Below are 25131 nucleotides of genomic sequence, written 5' to 3'. Positions count from 1 at the left end.
TCCAGTGATCAAGGTGTGGTTGCACTAGACTGTGGTTGGCCCTTTAATAGGATCTGATAGCTACCATGAATATTCATAAGTAAGGCTGCGAGTCTGTCACAGTTGTCACAAATTCTGTGACTTTCTGGGACCTCTGTGACTTCTGCAGTGGCTGGTGCGGCTGGCCTGGGGGCCATCTGAGCAGCTCAGATGGCCCCTGGTCCAGCCGCACCAGCTGCTGCTGGGGCAGTCTCAGGCCACCGCGCCCCTCCCACCCAGCAGCAGCAGGAGTTTGGGTGTGGGAGGGGGCTCAGGGCTGAGGCAAGGGTTTGGGGTGTGGGAGGGGGTGAGGGCTCTGGGCAGCACTTACCTCGGGGGTGGGAGGGGCTCCCCAGAAGTGGCTGTCATGTCTGGCTCGTAGGCGGAGGAGCAGCCAGGTGGCTCCGCATGCTGCCTCCATCCACAGGCACCACCCCCCCCAGCTCCCATTGGCCACAGTCCCCAGCGAATTGGAGCTGCAGAGCGGGCGATCCAGGCAGGGGCAGCACGCAGAGCTCCCCTGGCTGTGCCTCTGCCTAGGGGCCACAGGGACATGCTGGCCACTTCAGGGGGCCAGGTAGGAAGCCTGACAGTCCCCCCCCTCCCTTTCAGCACCAGGTCACGCACCGCCCCCCCCACACCCCCAGCAGCAGCGGCAGCCCCGGGCCACCCCCTCAGAGCACCCACAGTGCCCTCAGGCTGCCCCACCCCACCCCAGAGCATCCAAGTTTTAGTCAAGGGTATATAGTACAAGTCATGGACAGGACATGGGTCGTGAATTTTTGTTTACTGCCCATGACCTGTCCATTACTCTTCCTAAAAATACCTGTGACTAAAATGTAGCCTTATTTATAAGAGTGCTTGGCCTCCTTGCCCAAAACTTCCTCACCCCTTAAAGTTGGGGTTTCATTTTCCTATCGATTGGTATATTAAGTATTCCAAATGCATTAGCATATAGATCACTTGGTTACTACGGCAATCTTGCCGTTATGCATCTGCTGATGTTCTTATCCCCAAATACCCAAACTAGCATCAACTGTCTTGTTGTTGTTACCTGTCAACATTGTATGCAAAAAATATTTCAAAATAAGCAAAATAATATCTTCTGTCATCTTGTGACGTAGCATAAGTAAGTTGACCAGCAATAACCCCAATGGCTATGGGCCTGACATCCTTATGCTAACTGCTTACGCTAATAACCTACAGGCTTGGGGCTGCAGATTCCTTGCATTACTGCTGTCTGATATATCTTATCTCTGTACTTAAGCTAAATTAAAATCTTTAATGTACCCCATACGCTACAGACTTCGGTTTCACCAATAACTGAGAGGACGAGTCAGCTCTTAACCCAAGGGCTGGAATGCTGATAGCTGTGGAAATTCCAGAGTATCTGCTGCCTTTTTCCTAGCTTTGAAGAGCTCAGGTGACACACACCACACATTGTTATCATGCTATAAAAATTAAGAAATCATATCTGAGAGAAGATCAGAGGGGAATGTGTCGTTAGATGGGTGTGCTAAAGTATAGAAAACACGAAGCACAAAATACTATGTTGAAAGCTTACATTTGCTCTGTAACAACAACAACAAAAGTTTGTATGAAGAACACGTGGATTTACTGTTTAGTATATTTTGTTTAAAAGGTTTTCATAGTATTCCAGATACTATTTACAATGTTTTCTGTGAACATTAAATGTCTGTTCACTAGAGGAGATTTTGGAACCAATTTAATAAATTAAACAGCAATAAGATACCAGGACCAGAAGATATTCCCCTGAGAATTGAAGAAAATCAAACATGAAATTGCAGAACTACTAATGGTGGAAGGTAACTTGTCACTTAAATCAGACTCTATAACAGGTGACTGGAGGATAGCTAATATAATGCTATTTTTTTAAAAAGGTATCAGAGGCAATTACAGGCCAGTTAGCCTAACTTCAGTACCAGATAATTGGATTGAAATTATAGTAAAGAACAGAATTATGAGACACCCAGATGAACATAATATGTTGGGGAAGAGTCAATGTGGCTTTTGTGAAGGAAAATCATGCCTCACCAATCTATTAGAATTCTTTGAGGGTTTCAACAAACATGTGGAAAAAGGGGGATCCAGTGGATATAGTGAACTTGGACTTTCAGAAAGCCTTTGATGAGGTCCCTCACCAAAAGATCTTAAGCAAAGTAGGCAGTCATAGGGTAAGAGGGAAGGTGGTCTCATGGATCAGTAGCTGGTTAAAAGGTAGAAAACAAAGGCAGGAACAAACGATCAGTTTTCACAGTGGAGAGAGGTTAATAGCAGAGTCTCTGAAGGATCTGTACTGGGACCAGTGGTGTTCACCAAATTCATAAATGATCTGGAAAAAGAGGAAAGCAGTGCGGTAGCAAAGTTTGCAGATAATAAAAAAAAATTACTCAAGATAGTAAAATACAAAGCTGACTATGAAGAGTTACAAAGGGAACTCACAAAACTGGGTGACTGGGCAACAAAATGCAGATGAAATTCAATGCTGATAAATGCAAAGTAATGCACATTGGAAAACATAATCACAACTTTACATACAAAATGATGGTGTCTAAATTAGCTGTTACCACTCAAGAAAGAGACCTTGGCGTCATCGTGGATTGGTCTCTGAAAACATCCACTCAATGTGCAGCAGCTGTTAAAAAAGCGAACAGAATGTTAGGAAACATTAGAAAAGGGATAAATAATAAGATATAAAATATTATAATGCCATGACATAAATCCAGGGTATTCCGACACTGTGAATACTGCATACAGTTCTGATCACCTCACTACAAAAAAAGATATCTTAGAATTAGAAAAAAGTACAGCGAAGGGGCAACAAAAATCATTGGGATATGGAACATCTTCCATCTGAGGAGAGATTAAAAAGACTAGGACTGTTCATCTGAGAGAACAAAAGTGTTATTTACTCCTTCACAGAACCCCTGACCAGGGGTCACCCAATGAAAGTAGTAGGTAGCAGGGTTAAAACATACATAAGGAAGTACTTAACGCGACACAGAGTAAACCCCTGGAACTCATTACCAGGGGATGTTGTGAAGGCCAAAACTTTTACAGGGTTCAAAAAGAATTAGATAAATTCATAGAGGATAGGTCCAGCAATCACTATTAGCCAAGATGGTCAGGGATGCAAACTCATGCTCTGGATGTCCCTAAGCCTCTGACTGCCAGAAACTGGGACCAGACGACAGTTGATAAATTACCCTGTTTGGTTCATTCCCTCTGAAGCATCTGGCACTGGCCACTGTTGGACGAGAGGATATTGGGCTAGAAGGACCATTAATCTGACCCAGTCTGGCTGTTCTTATGTTTTATGTACTAAGAATCTGTGTGGTACTCTGTCTTTGAAGTTGGCTGGGAAGCATTAACGCTTTCTTCTCAGGATTTTACATACAATAATCCTGAGATTTAATTCTGTGTAATGCTTTCTAAAAAGTTTGAAAAGACAGAACTCTGGCCTATGCCTTAGGAAAGAGTTAAGATTTCATGCAGGAAGATGGGGAGTAAAATAGTTGTATATAATGTTGGCTTAGTATTTCCCTCCTGCATGACAATCTTTGCCACCTTTGTCTCAGACATTATCTAAACTAAATGTCATGGTTTAAACTTTGTAGTAATGTAGCTCTGTTGGTCCCAGAATATGAGAGAAAAGGTGTGTGAGGTAATATATTTTATTGGACCAACTCCTGGTGGTGAAATCGGCAAGTTTTCAAGATACACAGAGCTGAAGAAAAGCTTCCTGTAGCTAGAAAGCTTGCCTCTGTCACCAACAGAAACCAATAAAACCCTCATGGTTTAAGCTTTCATTTTAGACCAATTTCATATTGTTTAAAAACTTTTTATTGATATTTTACAAATGTGGATCATTGAAGTTTCTCACTTTATTGAACCTAAAATTAGCTACATCCGCCTCTTGTTTTGTGCATACATCTGAATTAGGAGGGAATTATATCTTTTCTAAATATAATCTTCACAACTCAAATCTACTTTGCATTTAGTTTTAAGTAGCAAATTGAAGAATTCTTGCTTTGGAATCACAGGGTACACAGAGAAATCCTGAGAAAACTCCCCACACTCTATTTGATATGGTACATGTCATTTGTAGTTTTGCCCAAAGAATAGGCTGAAACAGCCCCAAATAGTACGATCTATGGGGTGTCCTTTCTTCACTTCACCTGATATGTGAGCACATTTAGTACATGAAAGAAAGGGAAAATGCTAATAGTAATAAAATGGTAGCAGTAGTAGGGGACATTAAACCAGCTTTGAGAGATTAACCCTGGATTTGTTGTGGTCCCTTGAAAATGATGCTGACTGATGGTGTCAGCGTTTAGTTTCAGGAATACAATTAGCACTGAAAATAGGACTTTATACAAATGGGATTATGATGGATTAAGGAGAGATTAGCATTTTGTATTTAACCGCTTTCAAGAAAATAACATTTTAAAAAAAAAGAGTGAAGAAATTAACTTGTTTTCAATGGAAGTAGATTTTTTTGCCTTCACTGCCATCTGGCAACTGTTGCCTCTTCTATAACCAGGAAAATAAAACAATAACACAAAAGTATTACCAAGCAGCAACTTGATTGCAAAACTTATTATGCAGGTGCGCACATGAAATGGCAGGCTGGTCAAAGACCTGTCAGCTCTTATTACTCTTCACTGGGCTTTGTAACCCTCCACTCCGCAAGTATATCGAGTTCTCTCTTCAGCTTTCCAAGAGCGACCACAAGATCAAACACTCAGGTAAAGAGTCACCCATCACTAACGTGAATACTGACCTAGTTAATTTTTCAGGTAGTAGGATTTGGATATTGAATTTAAAGGCAAGACAAAGGACTCCGTGTACTCTACCATGAAATGACTTTGTGAGCTTCTCAACATCTCCGACGTTAAGCAGTTTTGCTGGGTAATTTCTGCTGTTATTTTTAAATAATCTAGTGTCCACAAAGACTACAGCTGATGGGGAGCGGGGAATCATAAGGAATAATGTACTGGGTGAGTCTTTTCTATTTCTGTTCCCAAATTGGCCAGAAGCAAATGATGTTTCTTATTTTGCTCAGGTGTATTTGAAATTATTACAATCATCTTGGTGAATAATGCTTGGTCTAGAGATGACTTGCAAGTTGGTCCTAGTCAGCATCTGCTGTTCCATATCTGAGCCAGGTTGGTTACTTCAATTGTCTAGAGAGGTTGAATGCTCTCCTTTTGGCCCTTGATTGGGTGCACGTAACCTTCCTGTGCAAATACTGGTGCCTTCATAATGAAGCCAGGGGAACCCTCCCCCCCACCCGCTTTATGCACATGCACAGGTCACCCAGACCTTAACTCTGTATGTGCAGGAGCAAGTGAGCACTCCCCACCAGCAGGGAAGGGGAAGGGCAGCTAAGCCGGCGCAGCTGATTACATTTGCGGATATAGGCAGCTACAAATTGCTCCAGCCATCTGCACCCCCTGATCAATGGGGAGCCAAGAGGGAAGTGTGGGTCAGAGGGTGTGTCTGAATCCCCATTCCTCTCAGGGCTGCTCCGTCATCCCATGCTGAGGGCAGGGCCTAAAGAAACTATCTAGGCCTGAAAATGTGCTGTGTCTGTGAGCAACCCTCCCTGCAAACTCCTGGTCCAAATGGACCCTGGGAAATGCACTCACTCTCTCACAGGCAGGCACTCGGCATGCCTGTCTCTAAACTATTCCACAAATTCCTGGAAAGACATTTGCAGCCTTTGCCCAGCTCCTGTAGGGTTTGCTAGGCCTCAGTAGATGCTGTTGATACAAACTCTTGCATAATGACAGGTTTCAGAGTAACAGCCGTGTTAGTCTGTATTCGCAAAAAGAAAAGGAGGACTTGTGGCACCTTAGAGACTAACCAATTTATTTGAGCATAAGCTTTTGTGAGCTACAGCTCACTTCAGCGGATCCTGGCAGTGACCATGAGTTGGTTGAGTTCAGGATCCTGACGCAGGGAAGAAAGGTAAGCAGCAGGATACGGACCCTGGACTTCAGGAAAGCAGACTTCGACTCCCTCAGGGAACGGATGGGTAGGATCCCCTGGGGGACTATCATGAAGGGGAAGGGAGTCCAGGAGAGCTGGCTGTATTTCAAGGAATCCCTGTTGAGGTTACAGGGACAAACCATCCCGATGAGTCGAAAGAATAGTAAACATGGCAAGCGACCAGCTTGGCTTAATGGTGAAATCCTAGCGGATCTTAAACATAAAAAAGAAGCTTACAAGAAGTGGAAGGTTGGACATATGACCAGGGAAGAGTATAAAAATATTGCTCGGGCATGTAGGAAAGATATAAGGAGGGCCAAATCGCACCTGGAGCTGCAGCTAGCAAGAGATGTCAAGAGTAACAAGAAGGGTTTCTTCAGGTATGTTGGCAACAAGAAGAAAGCCAAGGAAAGTGTGGGCCCCTTACTGAATGAGGGAGGCAACCTAGTGACAGAGGATGTGGAAAAAGCTAATGTACTCAATGCTTTTTTTGCCTCTGTTTTCACTAACAAGGTCAGCTCCCAGACTGCTGCGCTGGGCATCACAGAATGGGGAAGAGATGGCCAGCCCTCTGTGGAGATAGAGGTGGTTAGGGACTATTTAGAAAAGCTGGACGTGCACAAGTCCATGGGGCCGGACGAGTTACATCCGAGAGTGCTGAAGGAATTGGCGGCTGTGATTGCAGAGCCCTTGGCCATTATCTTTGAAAACTCGTGGCGAACGGGGGAAGTCCCGGATGACTGGAAAAAGGCTAATGTAGTGCCAATCTTTAAAAAAGGGAAGAAGGAGGATCCTGGGAACTACAGGCCGGTCAGCCTCACCTCAGTCCCTGGAAAAATCATGGAGCAGGTCCTCAAAGAATCAATTCTGAAGCACTTACATGAGAGGAAAGTGATCAGGAACAGTCAGCATGGATTCACCAAGGGAAGGTCATGCCTGACTAATCTAATCGCCTTTTATGATGAGATTACTGGTTCTGTGGATGAAGGGAAAGCAGTGGATGTATTGTTTCTTGACTTTAGCAAAGCTTTTGACACGGTCTCCCACAGTATTCTTGTCAGCAAGTTAAGGAAGTATGGGCTGGATGAATGCACTATAAGGTGGGTAGAAAGCTGGCTAGATTGTCGGGCTCAACGGGTAGTGATCAATGGCTCCATGTCTAGTTGGCAGCCGGTGTCAAGTGGAGTGCCCCAGGGGTCGGTCCTGGGGCCGGTTTTGTTCAATATCTTCATAAATGATCTGGAGGATGGTGTGGATTGCACTCTCAGCAAATTTGCAGATGATACTAAACTGGGAGGAGTGGTAGATACGCTGGAGGGGAGGGATAGGATACAGAAGGACCTAGACAAATTGGAGGATTGGGCCAAAAGAAATCTGATGAGGTTCAATAAGGATAAGTGCAGGGTCCTGCACTTAGGATGGAAGAATCCAATGCACCGCTACAGACTAGGGACCGAATGGCTAGGCAGCAGTTCTGCGGAAAAGGACCTAGGGGTGACAGTGGACGAGAAGCTGGATATGAGTCAACAGTGTGCCCTTGTTGCCAAGAAGGCCAATGGCATTTTGGGATGTATAAGTAGGGGCATAGCCAGCAGATCGAGGGATGTGATCGTTCCCCTCTATTCGACACTGGTGAGGCCTCATCTGGAGTACTGTGTCCAGTTTTGGGCCCCACACTACAAGAAGGATGTGGATAAATTGGAGAGAGTCCAGCGAAGGGCAACAAAAATGATTAGGGGTCTAGAGCACATGACTTATGATGAGAGGCTGAGGGAGCTGGGATTGTTTAGTCTGCAGAAGAGAAGAATGAGGGGGGATTTGATAGCTGCTTTCAACTACCTGAAAGGGGGTTCCAAAGAGGATGGCTCTAGACTGTTCTCAATGGTAGCAGATGACAGAACGAGGAGTAATGGTCTCAAGTTGCAATGGGGGAGGTTTAGATTGGATATTAGGAAAAACTTTTTCACTAAGAGGGTGGTGAAACACTGGAATGCGTTACCTAGGGAGGTGGTAGAATCTCCTTCCTTAGAGGTTTTTAAGGTCAGGCTTGACAAAGCCCTGGCTGGGATGATTTAACTGGGAATTGGTCCTGCTTCGAGCAGGGGGTTGGACTAGATGACCTTCTGGGGTCCCTTCCAACCCTGATATTCTATGATTCTATGATTCCTCCTTTTCTTGATACAAACTCTGTGTCAGCTAAACCATGGCAGTAGATTTCCTCAATGTTAAATCTTCCCATCCCTTTCTTTTGATACTCCCTAGTCAGCCACCACTGTTCAGACCAGACCTCTCTTTTTAAATACCCCCCTGTATTCTTGTCTCCTGGGGGGAAGACAAAATCACACAGGGGTTCAAAATTCCCCTTTGGAAGAAGCCACAGAAGTTTCACAGGTAACCTAAGCTTTTCTTTTCTCACCATGCGACACAAGGGTTACTGGGAAGTGTTGCTGATCCTCTCAGAATATAACTTGCAAGTGCTGGGTGGGAGGGGATTTGTATTCTCGGTACTGCATTCCTTTTAATTACGTTTACCTTCCCAGTCTCTCTAAATCAGACTTGATTGTATTTAATATGGGTTTTCAATGTGTCTTAATAAGGTTTGTAATTAATACTGGTATGTGAGTGCCTGAGTATGCCAGGGCCCCAGGAGCCCCTCTGATATCTCATTGTGATAAATAATCAGAAGCAGCCACCTGATGGGAGTAATATTTCACATTTCCCCCCATTAATTTGGTCTCTGATAGGGCCCTTATTGTGGCAACAGAGCAGAACAGCTCTGGCAGCAGCAGGTAGGGTAGAAAAAACAGACTCTTGTCTACAGAGTAAACTCTCTTATAATATTTGTGCTTCCTCTGTGTTACCACCAGATGTGGCCTTTCCTAGCAACGCCTTCAGCATCTTACAGTGCTTCATCGAAGAGTGAGGTGGTTACAACAGTGCTTGATAAGTCCCCTCCTCAAAGCAATGAGGGCAAAGCATAGCAATTACTTAATTTCTAACCTATTCCGTTAGCGCCAGACCCAGATCCGACTGAACTCAGAGGGAGTCTTTTCATGGACACCCCTGTATTCGGATTATGATAGTAAGTGGAACCACTCAGCCAGCAGCTGGCAATGCGGGCAATGGGGGAAGAAGGTGCAGCCAGGGTTGTTCTTTCTCTTTTATACAAGTGCTACTGTTCAGCTCTGCAGGTACCTGACACTGAGGGCTCATTCCTTAGCCCCTGGTGGAGGCCTTTTCCCACCACCAAACAAAGCTCTTTGAAGAGGGCACTGCTCCTTCTGTGGGAAAGGGGGCAAGAGAGACCAGGCAAGAAAGCTTCAAATTATGAGGGAAAAAAAGTCCCAGAACAATTTTAAAATTAAAATAATTTTTAAAAAAATCCTTACATTTTAATAAATGCCGTGTGCATCAATCAGCCTGATATGCTGGTTTTGAGACATATTGGATAGGTAATTATAACACTAACGGACTCCATTCAAGGGATATACGGTGCTGTGTGTCATATAGATTACTGGGGTTTATACAAGCAGTATGACTGCTCTATAGACAGGGAGTGTGCTGTTAACAATACAGACTTTCCCTTCACAGCTCATCTCCAACACAATGCAAGGAATATGGAGAATAAACAGAAATAAGTGGACGTCTAAGTACACAAGATAAATTGGAACCACTGAGACTTAGTGAGACAAATCTCATCAATGAAAAATTGGTATAGAAGAGTATAGCTTGTTCAGAAAGTGAAGGGGGAAAGGGAGGAGGTATTACATTATACATCAAGAATATATACACTTGTTCTGAAGTCCAGAAAGAGGTGAGAGGCATGGCTCCTGAAGGTCTCTGAGTAAGGATAAAAGGGAGAAGAAAACAGGAGTGACATCAAGGTAGAGGTCTACCATAGACGACCAAATAAGCAGGGGCAGATGAGACATTTTTAAACAAATAAGAGAAATAACCCAGAACACAAGACCTGGTAGGAATGGGGGACTTTAACTACCCGCAAGCTGTTAGAAAAATCTCCAGTAAGTTCTTGGAACATACTGGGGACAACTTCTTGTTTCAGATGATGGAAGAAGTAACCAAAGAGACAATCATTTTAGACTCGACTCTAAAAGGGAGTAATTGTTTGCAAATCTGAAGATTGAAGTCAATTTGGGTGAAAGTGATTGTGAAATGATAGATTTCATGATTCCAAGGAAAGGCAGGAGTGAGAACAGTAGAATAAAAAACACTGGACTTCTAAAAACAAACTTTAATAAACGTAGAGACCTGGTAGGTAAGATTCCATAGGAAGAAAATCTAAGGGTAAAAACAGTTGAGGAGAGTTGGCAGTGTCTCATAGAAACAACATTGAAGCACAACAAAATCAACAGCAACAAAACTATCCCAGAGCAGAGAAAGATAAGAATAGTAAGAGACCAATATGGCTCCATCAGGAGCTCTTTAATGACCTGAAAATCAGAAAGTAATCCTGAAAAATATGAAACATGGACAGGTTTCTGAGGTTGAATATATTAAAAAAAAACAAACAAAAAAAAACAATGCAAAGATGTAGGGAAAAATCAGAAAAGTTAAGGCACGGAATGAGTTTCACCGAACAAGGGACATAAAAGGCAATAAGAAAAGGTTCTAGAAATATATTAGGAGAAAGAGAAAGGTGAAGGAATGTGTAGCAGGGAAGGAGAGCTAATCATGGAAGAGAACAAGAAGGCTGAGGTGTTTAATGCCTATTTTGCTTCAGTCTTCCCTAAAAAAGTTAATTGGGATCAGAGCCGTAAAACAATATTAATAACAACAAGGAGGAAGGAACTCAAACCAGAATAGAGAAAGAACAGGTTAAAATATATGTAGATCTTTTAGATGTATTCAGGTCAGTATGGCCTGACTCCAGTATTAACGAATTAGCTGAAGCGACACGTTCTCTGTATGTATATCTCTTCTTTCTATATGTTCCATTCTATACATCCGATGAAACGGGCTGTAGCCTACGAAAGCTTATGCTCAAATAAATGTGTTAGTCTCTAAGGTGCCACAAGTCCTCCTGTTCTTTTTGCAGAACCGATAGTGATTATCTTGGAGAACTCATGGAGGATGGGTGAGGTCCCAGAGGACTGGAGAGAGGCAAACATTGTATCAGTCTTTAGAAGGGGGAACAAAGGGAACACAGAGAGTTATAGATCAGTCAGCCTAACTTAGATACCTGAAAAGATCCTGCAACTAATTATTAAACAATCAATTCGTAAACACCTAGAACATAATAGGGTAATAAGTAATAGCTGGCATGGGTTTGTCAATAAACAAATCATAAATTAATCTAATTTCCTCCTTTGATAGGGTTACTGACCTAGTGGATGGGGAAAGCAGATGTATCTTGATTTTGGGACGGCTTTTGGCACAATCTCACATTGTATTTTCATAAGCAAACCACGGAAATGTGGTCTAGAGGCAATTACCATAAAGTGGGTAAGTAACTGGTGGTAAAACTGTAGTCAAAGAGTAGATAATGGTTTGTTGTCAAACTGGGAGGATGTATCCAATGGGCTCCCACAGTGGTCAGTCCTGGGTGTGGTCCTACTTGATATTTTCGTTAATGACTTGGATAATGGAGTGGATAATATGCTTATAAAATTTGAGTCTGACACCAATCTCTGAGGGGTTGATAGAATTTTGGAGAAGAGGATTAGAATTCAAAATGACCAGGGCAAATTAGAGAATTGGGCTGAAATCAACAAGATGAAATTCAATAAAGACAAGTGTAAAATAGTACACTTAGGAAGGAAAAAAAATCAAAGGCACAACTACAAAATGGAGATTAACTGGCTAGGCAGCAGTAGAAAGGTCCAGGGGTTATAGTGAATCACCAAATGAGTATGAACCAACAATGTGCTGTATCTGTGAAAAAGCTAATATTCTGAGGTATATTAGCAGGAGTGTTGTATGCACGACACAGAATTTAATTGGCATTGGCTGGAGTGCTGTGTCCAGTTCTGGGCACCACACATTAGGAAGGATATGGACAAATTGGAGAAAGTCCAGAGGAGAGCAACAAAAAATGATAGGTTTAGAAAAACAGACCTATGAAGAAAGGTTAAAAAATCACCATGTCCAGTCTTAAGAAAACTGTGGGAGGACCTGATAATAGTCTTCAACTGTGTTAAGGGCAGATGTAAAAAAAGGATGGTGATCAACTGTTCTCCGTGTCCACACAAGGTACAACAAAAAGTAATCAGCTCAATCTACAGCAAGGAGATTTAGGTGAGATATTAGGAGAAAACTTTCTAACTATAAGGATAGTTAAGCTCTGGAAAAGGCTTTCAAGGGAGGTTGTGGAATGCCGGTAAATGGAGGTTTTTAAGATGAGGTTGGACAAGCACATGTCAGGGATGATCTAGATTTCCTTGGTCCTGCCTCAGAGCATGGGATGGACAAGATGATCTCTCGAGGTCCCTTCCAGCTCAGCAATTCTATGATTGCCAGCAGATCGAGGAACGTGATCGTTCCCCTCTATTCGACATTGGTGAGGCCTCATCTGGAGTACTGTGTCCAGTTTTGGGCCCCACACTACAAGAAGGATGTGGAAAAATTGGAAAGAGTCCAGCGGAGGGCAACAAAAATGATCAGGGGGCTTGGGCACATGACTTATGAGGAGAGGCTGAGGGAACTGGGATTGTTTAGTCTGCGGAAGAGAAGAATGAGGGGGGATTTGATAGCTGCTTTCAACTACCTGAAAGGGGGTTCCAAAGAGGATGGATCTAGACTGTTCTCAGTGGTGGCAGATGACAGGACAAGGAGTAATGGTCTCAAGTTGAAGTGGGTGAGGTTTAGATTGGATATTAGGAAAAACTTTTTCACTAGGAGGTTGGTGAAGCACTGGAATGGGTTACCTAGGGAGGTGGTGGAATCTCCTTCCTTAGAGGTTTTTAAGGTCAGGCTTGACAAAGCCCTGGCTGGGATGATTTAGTTGGGGATTGGTCCTGCTTTGAGCAGGGGGTTGGACTAGATGACCTCCTGAGGTCCCTTCCAACCCTGGTATTCTATGATTCTGTAATACTTCATGTCCACCTAAATTAAATACAGGTGCAGTCTCTCTTCATAGAATACCTAATACCAGGTACAAATAACAGAGGAAAATATTATTTAGCAGCTCTAACTGAAGTGTGATCCTACTTGGTTACACTGGAACTGGCTTTTAAAGAACAAAGTGAGATCAATAATTGATGACATTAGAGTGGGTGTTTAAGAGGAACTGATATACAAATACATTCCTGGGCAGAACGGAAAGGCCTCAGGAGGAAACATAGGCCGTGAGAATGATAAATACAACTGAAGCACACTTCAGGGGCCTTGTCGGTGAGAAGGATGGTGGAGGGGATAAGACAGTGGACAGGGCTCCAGAGACCCAGATTCAGTTCTTGGCTCAGTGATAGCTCCCTGAAAATCTGGTGTGACTTGTCGCCACAAAAGGAATTTCAGGGCCAGGTTTACTTGTGCACAGAGTCCAGAAGTGGGGCTGGGTTTCTCAAAGAGCTCTGCTCCAAGTTAAGCTCCTGAAGAAGGGTGAGATTTCTGTAAGTGCTAAACACCCACCAGTTTCCCCTGTGACACCAACTGGCAGGTTTTCAATGGAGCCCCACACCCACTGTGCACCCAGTGTGTTAAGATCCTCTGAAAATCTCGTCCCAATCTGGGGGCTGAGCCTTTCCGAAGGAATTCTGGCTTCAGTCTGCAGGGATGGCTGGAGAAGAAGGTTGGAATAACAATGAGTAGAAGGAGACAGTGAAGTGAAAATGTCATTCTCATCTGCACTATGGGCGGGTGGCATGTGTGTGCATTTGGTACAAGGAGCTCCTGGCCCTCAGAGACCGTGTACGGGCTTTGGAGACCAGGCTGGCTGAGCTGGAGGAACTGAGGGAGACAGAGAGGTACACAGATGAGACTTTCCAGGACACAGCAGAACGGTCCCAGCCCCCATCTGACAGCCTCTGTGCTGTTGAGGAGGATGAAAGTCTCAGGCAAGGAGAACATTCAACTGGAGCAGAGGGAAACGATCCCATAGTCGGGACCCTCCTTCCAGATGATATGGTGGTATCCTCATGAACTGAGGATACCTCTCCAGGGGAGGGAACTCCAGTTATTGGGAAGAGACAGTTGTTAGTAATGGGAAATTTGATCATTAGAAATGGAGAGCTGGGTTTGCAATGACCAGGAGAACTGCATGGTGACTTGCCTGCCTGGTGTGAAGGTTGCAGATTTCTTGAGACATCTACACAGACTTATGTGTAGTGCTGGGGAGGAGCCGGTGGTCGTCGTACAAGTAAGTACCAATGACACAGGGAAGGAGAGGAGAGAGGCCCTGGAAGCTAAATTTAGGCTGCTAGGGAAGAGACTGAAGTCCAGGACCTCCATGGTAGCATTCTCTGACATGCTTCCAGTTCCACGCGCAGGGCCGGTTAGACAGGCAGAACTGCAGGGTCTCAATGCGTGATGAGACGGTGGTGTAGGGAGGAGGGGTTTAGATTTATTAGGAACTGGGGAAAAGCTTTGGGAAAAGGAGACTCTATACGGGAAGGATGGGCTCCACCTAAATCAGAATGGAACCAGATTGCTGGCACTTAACATTAAAAAGGTCATAGAGCAGTTTTTAAACTCAGGGCTTGGGGGAAAGCCGACAGGTGCGGAGGAGCACGTGGTTCAGACAGAGACATCCCTTAGGGGAGGATCTATTAATGGAGATTCTCTATGTCCTAGTAAGGAGGAGAGGATGGAAGATGATAAAATACAGGTAGGCTCTGATGAGAAACAGTCTAATGAAAGCAGCAAAGAGTCCCGTGGAACCTTATAGACTAACAGACATACTGGAGCAGGAGCTTTCGTGGCTGAATACCCACTTCGTCGGAGGCATGTAGCGGAAATTTCCAGAGGCAGGTATAAATATGCAAGCAAGAAACAGGCTAGGGATAATGAAAAACATCCCATTCAATTACATCATGTAATGGTAGACAGCTAATAAGTGACAAGTTTTTAAAGTGCTTATGTACTAATGCTAGGAGTCTAAATAATAAGATGGATGAACTACAGTGCCTAGTATTACGTGGGGATATTGATGTAATAGGCATCACAGAAATTTGGTGGAATGCGGATAATCAATGGGACACAGTAATACCAGGGTACAAAATATATCAGAAGGACAGAACAGGTCGTGCTGGTGGGGGAGTGGCGCTATATGTGAAAGAAAGTGTAGAATCAAATGAAGTAAAAATCTTAAATGAACCAAACTGTGCCATAGAATCTCTAGGGATAGTAATTCCATGCTTGAGTAATAAGAATATAGCAGTAGGGATATGTTACCGACCACCTGACCAGGATGGTGATAGTGACTGGGAAATGCTCAGGGACATTAGAGAGGCTATTAAAATAAAAAAACTCAATAATAAATGGGGGATTTCAACTCTCTCCATATTGACGGGGTACAGGTCTCCTCAGGACAGGATGCAGAGATAAAGTTTCTTGACACCTTAAATGCCTGCTTCTTGGAGCAGCTAGTCCTGGAACCCACAAAAGGAGAGGCAGTTCTTGATTTAGTCCTAAGTGGAGCACAGGATCTGGTCCAAGAGGTGAATATGGCTGGACTGCTTGGTAATAGTGACCATAATATAATTAAATTTAACATCCATGTGACAGGGGAAACACCACAGCAGCCCAGAACTGTAGCATTTAATTTCAGAAAGGGGAACTACACAAAAATGAGGAGGGTAGTTAAACAGAAATTAAAAGGCCCAGCACAAAAAGTGAAATCCCTGCAAGCTGCATGGAAACTTTTTAAAGACACCATAATAGAGGTTCACCTTAAATGTATACCCCAAATAAAAAAAAAACATAATAAAAGAACCCAAAAAGCACCACCATGGCTAAACAATAAAGTAAAAGAAGCAGTGAGAAGCAAAAAGGCATCGTTTAAAAAGTGGAAGTTAAATCCTAGTGAGGAAAATAGAAAGGAGCATAAACTCTGGCAAATGAAGTGTAAAAATATAATTAGGAAGGCCAAAAAAGAATTTGAAGAACAGCTGGCCAAAGACCCAAAGTAAGAGCAAAACATTTTTTAAGTACTTCAGAAGCAGGGACCCTGCTAAACAACCAATGCAGCCACTGGACGATGGAGGTGCTAAAGGAGCACTCAAGGACGATACGGTCATTGTGGAGAAACTCAGTGAATTCTCTGCATCAGTCTTCACAGCTGAGGATCTGAGGGAGATTCCCAAACCTGAGCCATTCTTTTTAGGGGACAAATCTGAGGAACTGTCCAGATTGAGGTGTGGCTGTTCTTATGTTCTTATGAGTACAACGGGAGGTTCTGAAAATGTCCAAGTGGCAGTGTTACATGTTTTAGCCTATGTTGCTGATGGACTCACTTAGGTTTGTTTCATATAGTAGCCTATCAGAGGTTCTCACTTTCCTGGTCTTGGTCTTAATCTTAATTTACTGGAAGAAATAAGAAAAGGAGGACTTGTGGCACCTTAGAGACTAACCAATTTATTTGAGCATAAGCTTTCGTGAGCTACAGCTCACTTCATCAGATGCAGCTCACGAAAGCTTATGCTCAAATAAATTGGTTAGTCTCTAAGGTGCCACAAGTCCTCCTTTTCTTTTAGCGAATACAGACTAACACGGCTGTTATTCTGAAACCTGGAAGAAATAAGATGCAGATGATTGAAAGGAGGCAACGCTGACTTACACCAGCGGCTGATATGACCCGGTTTGCTCATGCACAGGAGCGGGGGTGACATCAGCACACAAAAGTCCAGCCCTGATACACAAGCTTTTTCTGTAACCCTACTAACCAAGAGTTCCGTGGTTGTTAAAATATGGGCTGCTTGCTGGTTTCAAAGCCTTTGAAATGGTGTCAGATTCAGTAACATTCATTCCAACAACCTGCATTTGATGAGTTTTTAATAACCAAACATTTTCTGACATTTGAATCATCATTTATTTTAATTCAATGGGTTGTTCACCGCTGATACGGGGGGGAAGGAGATTTACATTTGCAAAGTTCCCCTAGGAGATTCGTTTAAATATTGAAGAGGTTTCCTAGAGAGCTTTGGAATTAAACCTATTTGTCATCTTGGAAACAAGTAAAGAGCCAGGAAAAGTTGGAGTCATTTTATTACAGTCAGAACTTTACTTTTCCATCTTCATAGAACGACAGAACTGCTGGGCTGGAAGAGACATTGAGAGGTCATCAAGTCGAGCCTCCTGCACTGAAACAGGACCAAGTAACCCTAGACCCTCCCTGCCAGGTGTTTGTCCAGCCTGTTCATAAAAACCTTCAATGATGGGGACTCTCAGACTCCCTCAGAAGCCTATCCCAGAGTGTAACTACCCTTAGAGTTAGAAAGTTTTTCCTAATATGTAACCTAAATCTCCCTTGCTGCAGATTAAACCCATTACTTCTTGTCCTATTTTCAGCGGACTTGGAGAACAATTTATCACTGTCCTCTTTATAATAGTCTTCACATGTGAAGGGCTGTTATCAGTCCCTTTTCAGCCTTCTTTTCTCAGGGTCTGCTGGTTTTTGGGGTGAAACCACCTACATATTCTGGGGTGGTGGAGTGCTGGCAAACCCCGCTCTCCAACAGCCGGACAGGGACAAAGGTTCAGGAGTGAAACCTGAGGAGTCTCCAACCCCTTTTGCAGGAGAAACCAGTCCAATATCACACCATAGTACCATAAATAGTTATTTTGTGCAGAACACACAAAGCCCTTTTTTTTTTACCGTTCCACATTTTGCAGCACTTCTGTCCGCAGTGGAGCAACTGGTACCAGCCCATTGTAAGGAATGAATTGTCGGGCTATTAATAATTCTGACAGCAAAGCAAATTGCTCAAGCAGACAGTCATTTATATGTATAACCCCATATGACCATCAGACATGGACTGATGTGGGCACGGGGCACTGTAGAGACCTTTATCCCAGTTAACTGGATGTATGGACATTCCTAATTTTGGGAACACAGGCCAGCACATGGGACCTACATTTCTGACAAGCTCTGGGGCTAGAGATTTTATTCATGCAGAGATAAGAGGCAGTGTATTAAGTGAAAGTTCTGTAGTCTTCTGATATAAATGGTACTTTAATAGGGCAAAATAGTTCAAGCAAATTTACTTTAGTGTGGATCCTGGTATATCTCTGCCACACAGTTCTCAGGTCTGGTAAAACTAATCAGTGACAACAGATTTTCCCCAATATTGCGTAAGCTCTCAAAATGCAGTAATTGGGGGCATATCTTTATTGTCATTAGAGCTAGAGCTGGCTGAATAGTTAGAAAATAACTGATTTTCAAATAATTATGTCAATTAAAGTTCCAAAAATTAAATCTCACTATGATTATTCACAAATATTTGGGCAGCTTCCAGTTTTAAGAATTTTATCATGTAATTATTTATCTGAAAATTTGTACCAAAGATATGTTTCTTGTTAGTTATTCTGTAGCTTTTAAAATTGTTAGTCAATCAGTGAACAGAAATAATACCATGTGTCTTATGTAGCCAATCACGCAACACTATTAGAAAAGCTGGACATGCACAAGTCCATGGGGCCGGATGCGTTGCATCCAAGGGTGCTGAAGGAGTTGGCTGATGTGATTGCAGAGCCACTGGCCATTATCTTTGAGGACTCATGGCGATCAGGGGAGGTCCCAGATTATTGGAAAAAGGCAAATATAGTGCCCATCTTTAAAAAAGGTGAAGAAGGAGACTCTGGAGCATACAGACTGGTCAGCCTCACCTCAGTCCCTAGAAAAATCATGGAGCAGGTCCTCAAGGAATCCATTTGAAGCACTTGGAGGAGAGGAAGGTGATCAGGAACCATCAACATAGATTTACCAAGGGCAGGTCTGACCAACCTGATTGGCTTCTATGATGAGATAACTGGCTCTGTGGATATGGGGAAAGTGGCGGATGTGATATATCTTGACTTTAGCAAAGCTTTTGACACGGTCTCTCACAGTATTCTTGCCAGCAAGTTAAAGAAGTATGGGCTGGATGAATGGACTATAAGGTGGATAGAAATCTGGCTAGATCGTCGGGCTCAACGGGAAGTGATCAACGAATTGATGTCTAGTTGGCAGCCGGTATCAATTGGAGTGCCCCAGGGGTCAGTCCTGTGGCCAGTTTTGTTCAACATCTTCATTAATGATCTGGAGGATGGGATGGATTGCAGCCTCAGCAAGTTCAAGGATGAAACGAAGCTTAGGGTTAGTAGTAGTAGGGGAGAGGTAGATACGCTGGAGGGCAGGGATAGGGTCCAGAGTGACCTAGACACATTGGAGGATTGGGACAAAAGAAATCTGATGAGGTTCAACAAGGACAAGTGCAGGGTCCTGCATTTAGGAGGGAAGAATCCCATGCACTGCTACAGGGTGGGGACTGAGTGGCTAAGCAGCAGTTCTGCAGAAAAGGACCTGGGGACTACAAAGGATGAGAAGCTGGATATGAGTCAGCCGTGTGCCCTTGTTGCCAAGAAGACCAACGGCATACTGGGCTGCATTAGTAGGAGCACTGCCAGCAGATCGAGGAAAGTGATTATTCCCCTCTATTTGGCACTGGTGAGGCCACACCTGGAGTACTGCATCCAGTTTTGGTCCCCCCACTACAGAAAGGATGTAGCCAAATTGGAGAGAGTCCAGCGGAGGGCAACGACAATTATTAGGGGTCTGGGGCACATGACTTATGAGGAGAGGCTGAGGGAACTGGGATTGTTTAGTGTGCAGAAGAGAAGAGTGAGGGGGGATTTGATAGCAGCCTTCAACTCCCTGAAGGGGGGTTCCACAGAGGATGGAGCTAGGCTGTTCTCAGTGGTGGCAGATGACAGAACGACGAGCCATGGTCTCAAGTTGCAGTGGGGGAGGTTTAGGTTGGATATGAGGAAAAACTACTTTACTAGGAGGGTGATGAAACACTGGAATGCGTTCCTCAGAGAGGTGGTGGAATCTCCTTCCTTAGAGGTTTTTAAGGCACAGCTTGGCAAAACCCTGGCTGGGATGATTTATTTGGAGTTGCACCTGCTTTGAGCAGGGTGGACTAGATGACCTCCTGAGGTCTATTCCAACTCTAATCTTCTATGATTCTATGAATTAATAATTTATAGTCAATGAGAGTAATTCATAAACAACCCAAAGATAGTACACATTATGTATACTATTTGACAAATACTTACAAATAACAGACATTCCTAGAAAATGAGGTACTTTGTAAGGAATATTATTAATAATAATCAATATTTTGACCAACTCTAAACCAACCTGAATTTAAATTCATAGGGCTGGATACCTGTTTGTATAGAATTCTCTTAAGAATTTAAAAGACCTTGTTGGGTCTTCTCAGTTGAGTAAATGCTCTCCAGTGTGTGGTAATGATTCCTCAAATGGGCCCTAAATGACAGGCTTGAGGCTGTGTTAGGAGCTGTAAACTGATTTCTAAATACCTAAGAAAAAGGTTTATTAGAAAGTGTGTTTATGGGTCTGAGTTCTCCAGGCAAGCACAGCTTGCAAAGCACATCAGTTACATGCCCTTTAATCATGAATTCTCACAACATCTCAGAATTTGATCACCTCCAGTGATGTGAAGGTTATCAAATAAAAGCAAGGCTGACCTCTGCTTCATTGGGGTCTTTCTTTTCATGAGCATCTCCTGACAGAACGTTACCAAGTGTCTCATTACATAGCTATTTGGGTCCTTTTTACTGTTGTCTAAACTGTTGATGGGCCACTTAGTGTCGTAAACTTAGCTGAAAGGGCACTTCTTCAGGGAATATCCCAGGTTTTTGGCATACTTCACACTGCATGGTGATTGGCATGTTTTGAGGTTTAGAAATGCGATTCCACTTTTCTCTCCAGATTGCTACTATTCTGCTATTTACTTGACCTAACATGAGGAAACGTCATGTCCTTAATTTCTGAGGTTCATTTATGTCAATATACTTGACTTGTGGTCTATTGAGTGGGATAAAGTTAGGCTCTCTCATCTTTGTGGCAGTTCATACTGGAATAAACGAGGCTTTCTTCCGGCAACTCATGGAAGTTACTAGATCGCAGGCCCTGGTTCTCATGGGAGACTTCAGTCACCCTGATATCTGCTGGGAGAGCAATACAGCGTGGCACAGACAATCCAGGAAGTTTTTGGAAAATGTAGGGGACAATTTCCTGGTGCAAGTGCTGGAGGAACCAACTAGGGGCAGAGCTCTTCTTGACCTGCTGCTCACAAACCAGGAAGAATTAGTAGGGGAAGCAAAAGTGGATGGGAACCTGGGAGTCAGTGACCATGAGATGGTCAAGTTCAGGATCCTGACACAAGGAGGAAAGGAGAGCAGCAGAATACAGACCCTGGACTTCAGAAAAGCAGACTTTGACTCCCTCAGGGAACTGATGGGCAAGATCCCCTGGGAGAATAACATGAGGGGGAAAGGAGTCCAGGAGAGCTGGCTGTATTTTAAAGAATCCTTACTGACGTCACAGGGGCAAACCATCCCGATGTGTAGAAAAAATAGTAAATATGGCAGGCGGCCAGCTTGGCTTAACAGTGAAATCCTTGCTGATCTTAAACACAAAAAAGAAGCTTACAAGAAGTGGAAGATTGGACAAATGACCAGGGATGAGTATAAAAATATTGCTCGGGCATGCAGGAGTGAAATCAGGAAGGCCAAATCACACCTGGAGTTGCAGCTAGCAAGAGATGTTAAGAGTAACAAGAAAGGTTTCTTCAGGTATGTTGGCAACGAGAAGAAAGTCAAGGAAAGGGTGGGCCCCTTACTCAATGAGGGAGGCAACCTCGTGACAGAGGATGTGGAAAAAGCTAATGTACTCAATGCTTTTTTTGCCTCTGTCTTCACGAACAAGGTCAGCTCCCAGACTACTGCACTGGGCAGCACAGCGTGGGGAGGAGGTGACCAGCCCTCTGTGGAGAAAGAAGTGGTTCGGGACTATTTAGAAAAGCTGGACGTGCACAAGTCCATGGGGCCGGATGCATTGCATCCGAGAGTGCTAAAGGAGTTGGTGGATATGATTGCAGAGCCATTGTCCATTATCTTTGAAAACTCATGGCGATTGGGGGAAGTCCCAGATGACTGGAAAAAGGCTAATGTAGTGCCCATCTTTAAAAAAGGGAAGGAGGAGGATCCTGGGAACTACGGGCCAGTCAGCCTCACCTCAGTCCCTGGAAAAATCATGGAGCAGGTTCCTCAAGAAATCATGGAGAGATTCCTCAAGGAATCAATTCTGAAGCACTTAGATGAGAGTAAAGTGATCGGGAACAGTCAGCATGGATTCACCAAGGGCAAGTCATGCCTGACTAATCTAATTGCCTTCTATGATGAGATAACTGGCTCTGTGGAGGAGGGGAAAGCAGTGGACGTGGTGTTCCTTGACTTTAGCAAAGCTTTTGACACGGTCTCCCACAGTATTCTTGTCAGCAAGTTAAAGAAGTATGGGCTGGATGAATGCACTATAAGGGTAGAAAATTGGGTAGAAAATTGGCTAGATTGTCGGGCTCAACGGGTAGTGATCAATGGCTCCATGTCTAGTTGGCAGTCGCTATCAAGCGGAGTGCCCCAAGGGTTGGTCCTGGGGCCGGTTTTGTTCAATATCTTCATAAATGATCTGGAGGATGGTGTGGATTGCACCCTCAGCAAGTTTGCAGATGACACTAAACTGGGAAAAGTGATCAGGAACAGTCAGCATGGGTTCACCAAGGGAAGGTCATGCCTGACTAATCTAATCGCCTTCTATGATGAGATTACTGGTTCTGTGGATGAAGGGAAAGCAGTGGATGTATTGTTTCTTGACTTTAGCAAAGCTTTTGACACCGTCTCCCACAGTATTCTTGTCAGCAAGTTAAGGAAGTATGGGCTGGATGAATGCACTATAAGGTGGGTAGAAAGCTGGCTAGATTGTCGGGCTCAACGGGTAGTGATCAATGGCTCCATGTCTAGTTGGCAGCCGGTGTCAAGTGGTGTGCCCCAGGGGTCGGTCCTGGGGCCGGTTTTGTTCAATATCTTCATAAATGATCTGGAGGATGGTGTGGATTGCACTCTCAGCAAATTTGCGGATGATACTAAACTGGGAGGAGTGGTAGATACGCTGGAGGGGAGGGATAGGATACAGAAGGACCTAGACAAATTGGAGGATTGGGCCAAAAGAAATCTGATGAGGTTCAATAAGGATAAGTGCAGGGTCCTGCACTTAGGATGGAAGAATCCAATGCACCGCTACAGACTAGGGACCGAATGGCTAGGCAGCAGTTCTGCAGAAAAGGACCTAGGGGTGACAGTGGACAAGAAGCTGGATATGAGTCAACAGTGTGCCCTTGTTGCCAAGAAGGCCAATGGCATTTTGGGATGTATAAGTAGGGGCATAGCCAGCAGATCGAGGGACGTGATCGTTCCCCTCTATTCGACACTGGTGAGGCCTCGTCTGGAGTACTGTGTCCAGTTTTGGGCCCCACACTACAAGAAGGATGTGGATAAATTGGAGAGAGTCCAGCGAAGGGCAACAAAAATGATTAGGGGTCTAGAGCACATGACTTATGAAGAGAGGCTGAGGGAGCTGGGATTGTTTAGTCTGCAGAAGAGAAGAATGAGGGGGGATTTGATAGCTGCTTTCAACTACCTGAAAGGGGGTTCCAAAGAGGATGGCTCTAGACTGTTCTCAATGGTAGCAGATGACAGAACGAGGAGTAATGGTCTCAAGTTGCAATGGGGGAGGTTTAGATTGGATATTAGGAAAAACTTTTTCACTAAGAGGGTGGTGAAACACTGGAATGCGTTACCTAGGGAGGTGGTAGAATCTCCTTCCTTAGAGGTTTTTAAGGTCAGGCTTGACAAAGCCCTGGCTGGGATGATTTAACTGGGAATTGGTCCTGCTTCGAGCAGGGGGTTGGATTAGATGACCTTCTGGGGTCCCTTCCAACCCTGATATTCTATGATTCTATGATTCTATGGGAGGACAGGTAGATATGCTGGAGGACAGGGATAGGATACAGAGGGACCTAGACAAATTGGAGGATTGGGCCAAAAGAAATCTGATGAGGTTCAACAAGGACAAGTGCAGAGTCCTGCACTTAGGACGGAAGAATCCAATGCACCGCTACAGACTAGGGACCGAATGGCTCGGCAGCAGTTCTGGAGAAAAGGACCTAGGGGTGACAGTGGACGAGAAGCTGGATATGAGTCAACAGTGTGCCCTTGTTGTCAAGAAGGCCAATGGCATTTTGGGCTGTATAAGTAGGGGCCTTGCCAGCAGATCGAGGGACGTGATCGTTTCCCTCTATTCAACATTGGTGAGTCCTCATCTGGAGTACTGTGTCCAGTTTTGGGCCCCATGCTACAAGAAGGATGCGAAGAAATTGGAAAGTGTCCAGCAGAGGGCAACAAAAATGATTAGGGGACTGGAACACATGACTTATGAGGAGAGGCTGAGGGAACTGGGATTGTTTAGTCTACAGAAGAGAAGAATGAGGGGAGATTTGATAGCTGCTTTCAACTACCTGAAAGGTGGTTACAAAGAGGATGGTTATAGACTATTCTCAGTGGCAGCGGATGACAGGACAAGGAGTAATGGTCTCAAGTTGCAGTGGGGGAGATTTAGGCTGGATATTAGGAAAAACTTTTTCACTAGGAGGGTGGTGAAACACTGGCATGTGTTACCTAGGGAGGTGGTGGAATCTCCTTCCTTAGAACTTTTTAAGGTCAGGCTTGACAAAGCCCTGGCTGGGATGATTTTATTGGGGACCGGTCCTGCTTTGAGCAGGGGGTTGGACTAGATGACCTCCTGAGGTCCCTTCCAACCCTGATATTCTATGATTGTATGATTCTATGGTTTTATCCAATGTATTTCATAGCCTCAAAGATGGAAATTCATGTATAATACCGATAATTTCCCGAAGCAACTTCTCAAGATGCTGATTATATAAAGCACATCATCTGCCTGTGATACTAATACCAATATTGGCTTATTAAATTAAGCCCAAGTCCAACTATAGTCCTGTAAATTAGGGGTCTGACCCACCACCTAAGTTTTAACCGTTTTTCACTTATATCAAAGGAGCAGCA

The 25131-nt window shown here is 44.0% G+C and overlaps 1 long non-coding RNA gene across 1 annotated transcript in view; it reads right to left on the bottom strand.

The window, feature by feature from the left end:
• Positions 1-2230: 2230 nt before the first annotated feature.
• The window catches only part of LOC141990246 (uncharacterized), a 148704-nt gene continuing 125803 nt past the window's right edge, over positions 2231-25131 (bottom strand). Inside the window, exons 2-3 of the long non-coding RNA XR_012640121.1 lie at positions 2623-2674; positions 2231-2371 (exon numbers count right to left, since the gene is read on the bottom strand). This is a non-coding gene — a long non-coding RNA (uncharacterized LOC141990246). The remainder of the gene's footprint in view (positions 2372-2622; positions 2675-25131) is intronic.

Source organism: Natator depressus, chromosome 6, assembly GCF_965152275.1.
Source record: "Natator depressus isolate rNatDep1 chromosome 6, rNatDep2.hap1, whole genome shotgun sequence".
Lineage (NCBI taxonomy): Eukaryota > Metazoa > Chordata > Testudines > Cheloniidae > Natator > Natator depressus.
Note: the sequence above shows the minus strand (reverse complement) of the source record. Positions and strands in the feature narration are given on the sequence as shown.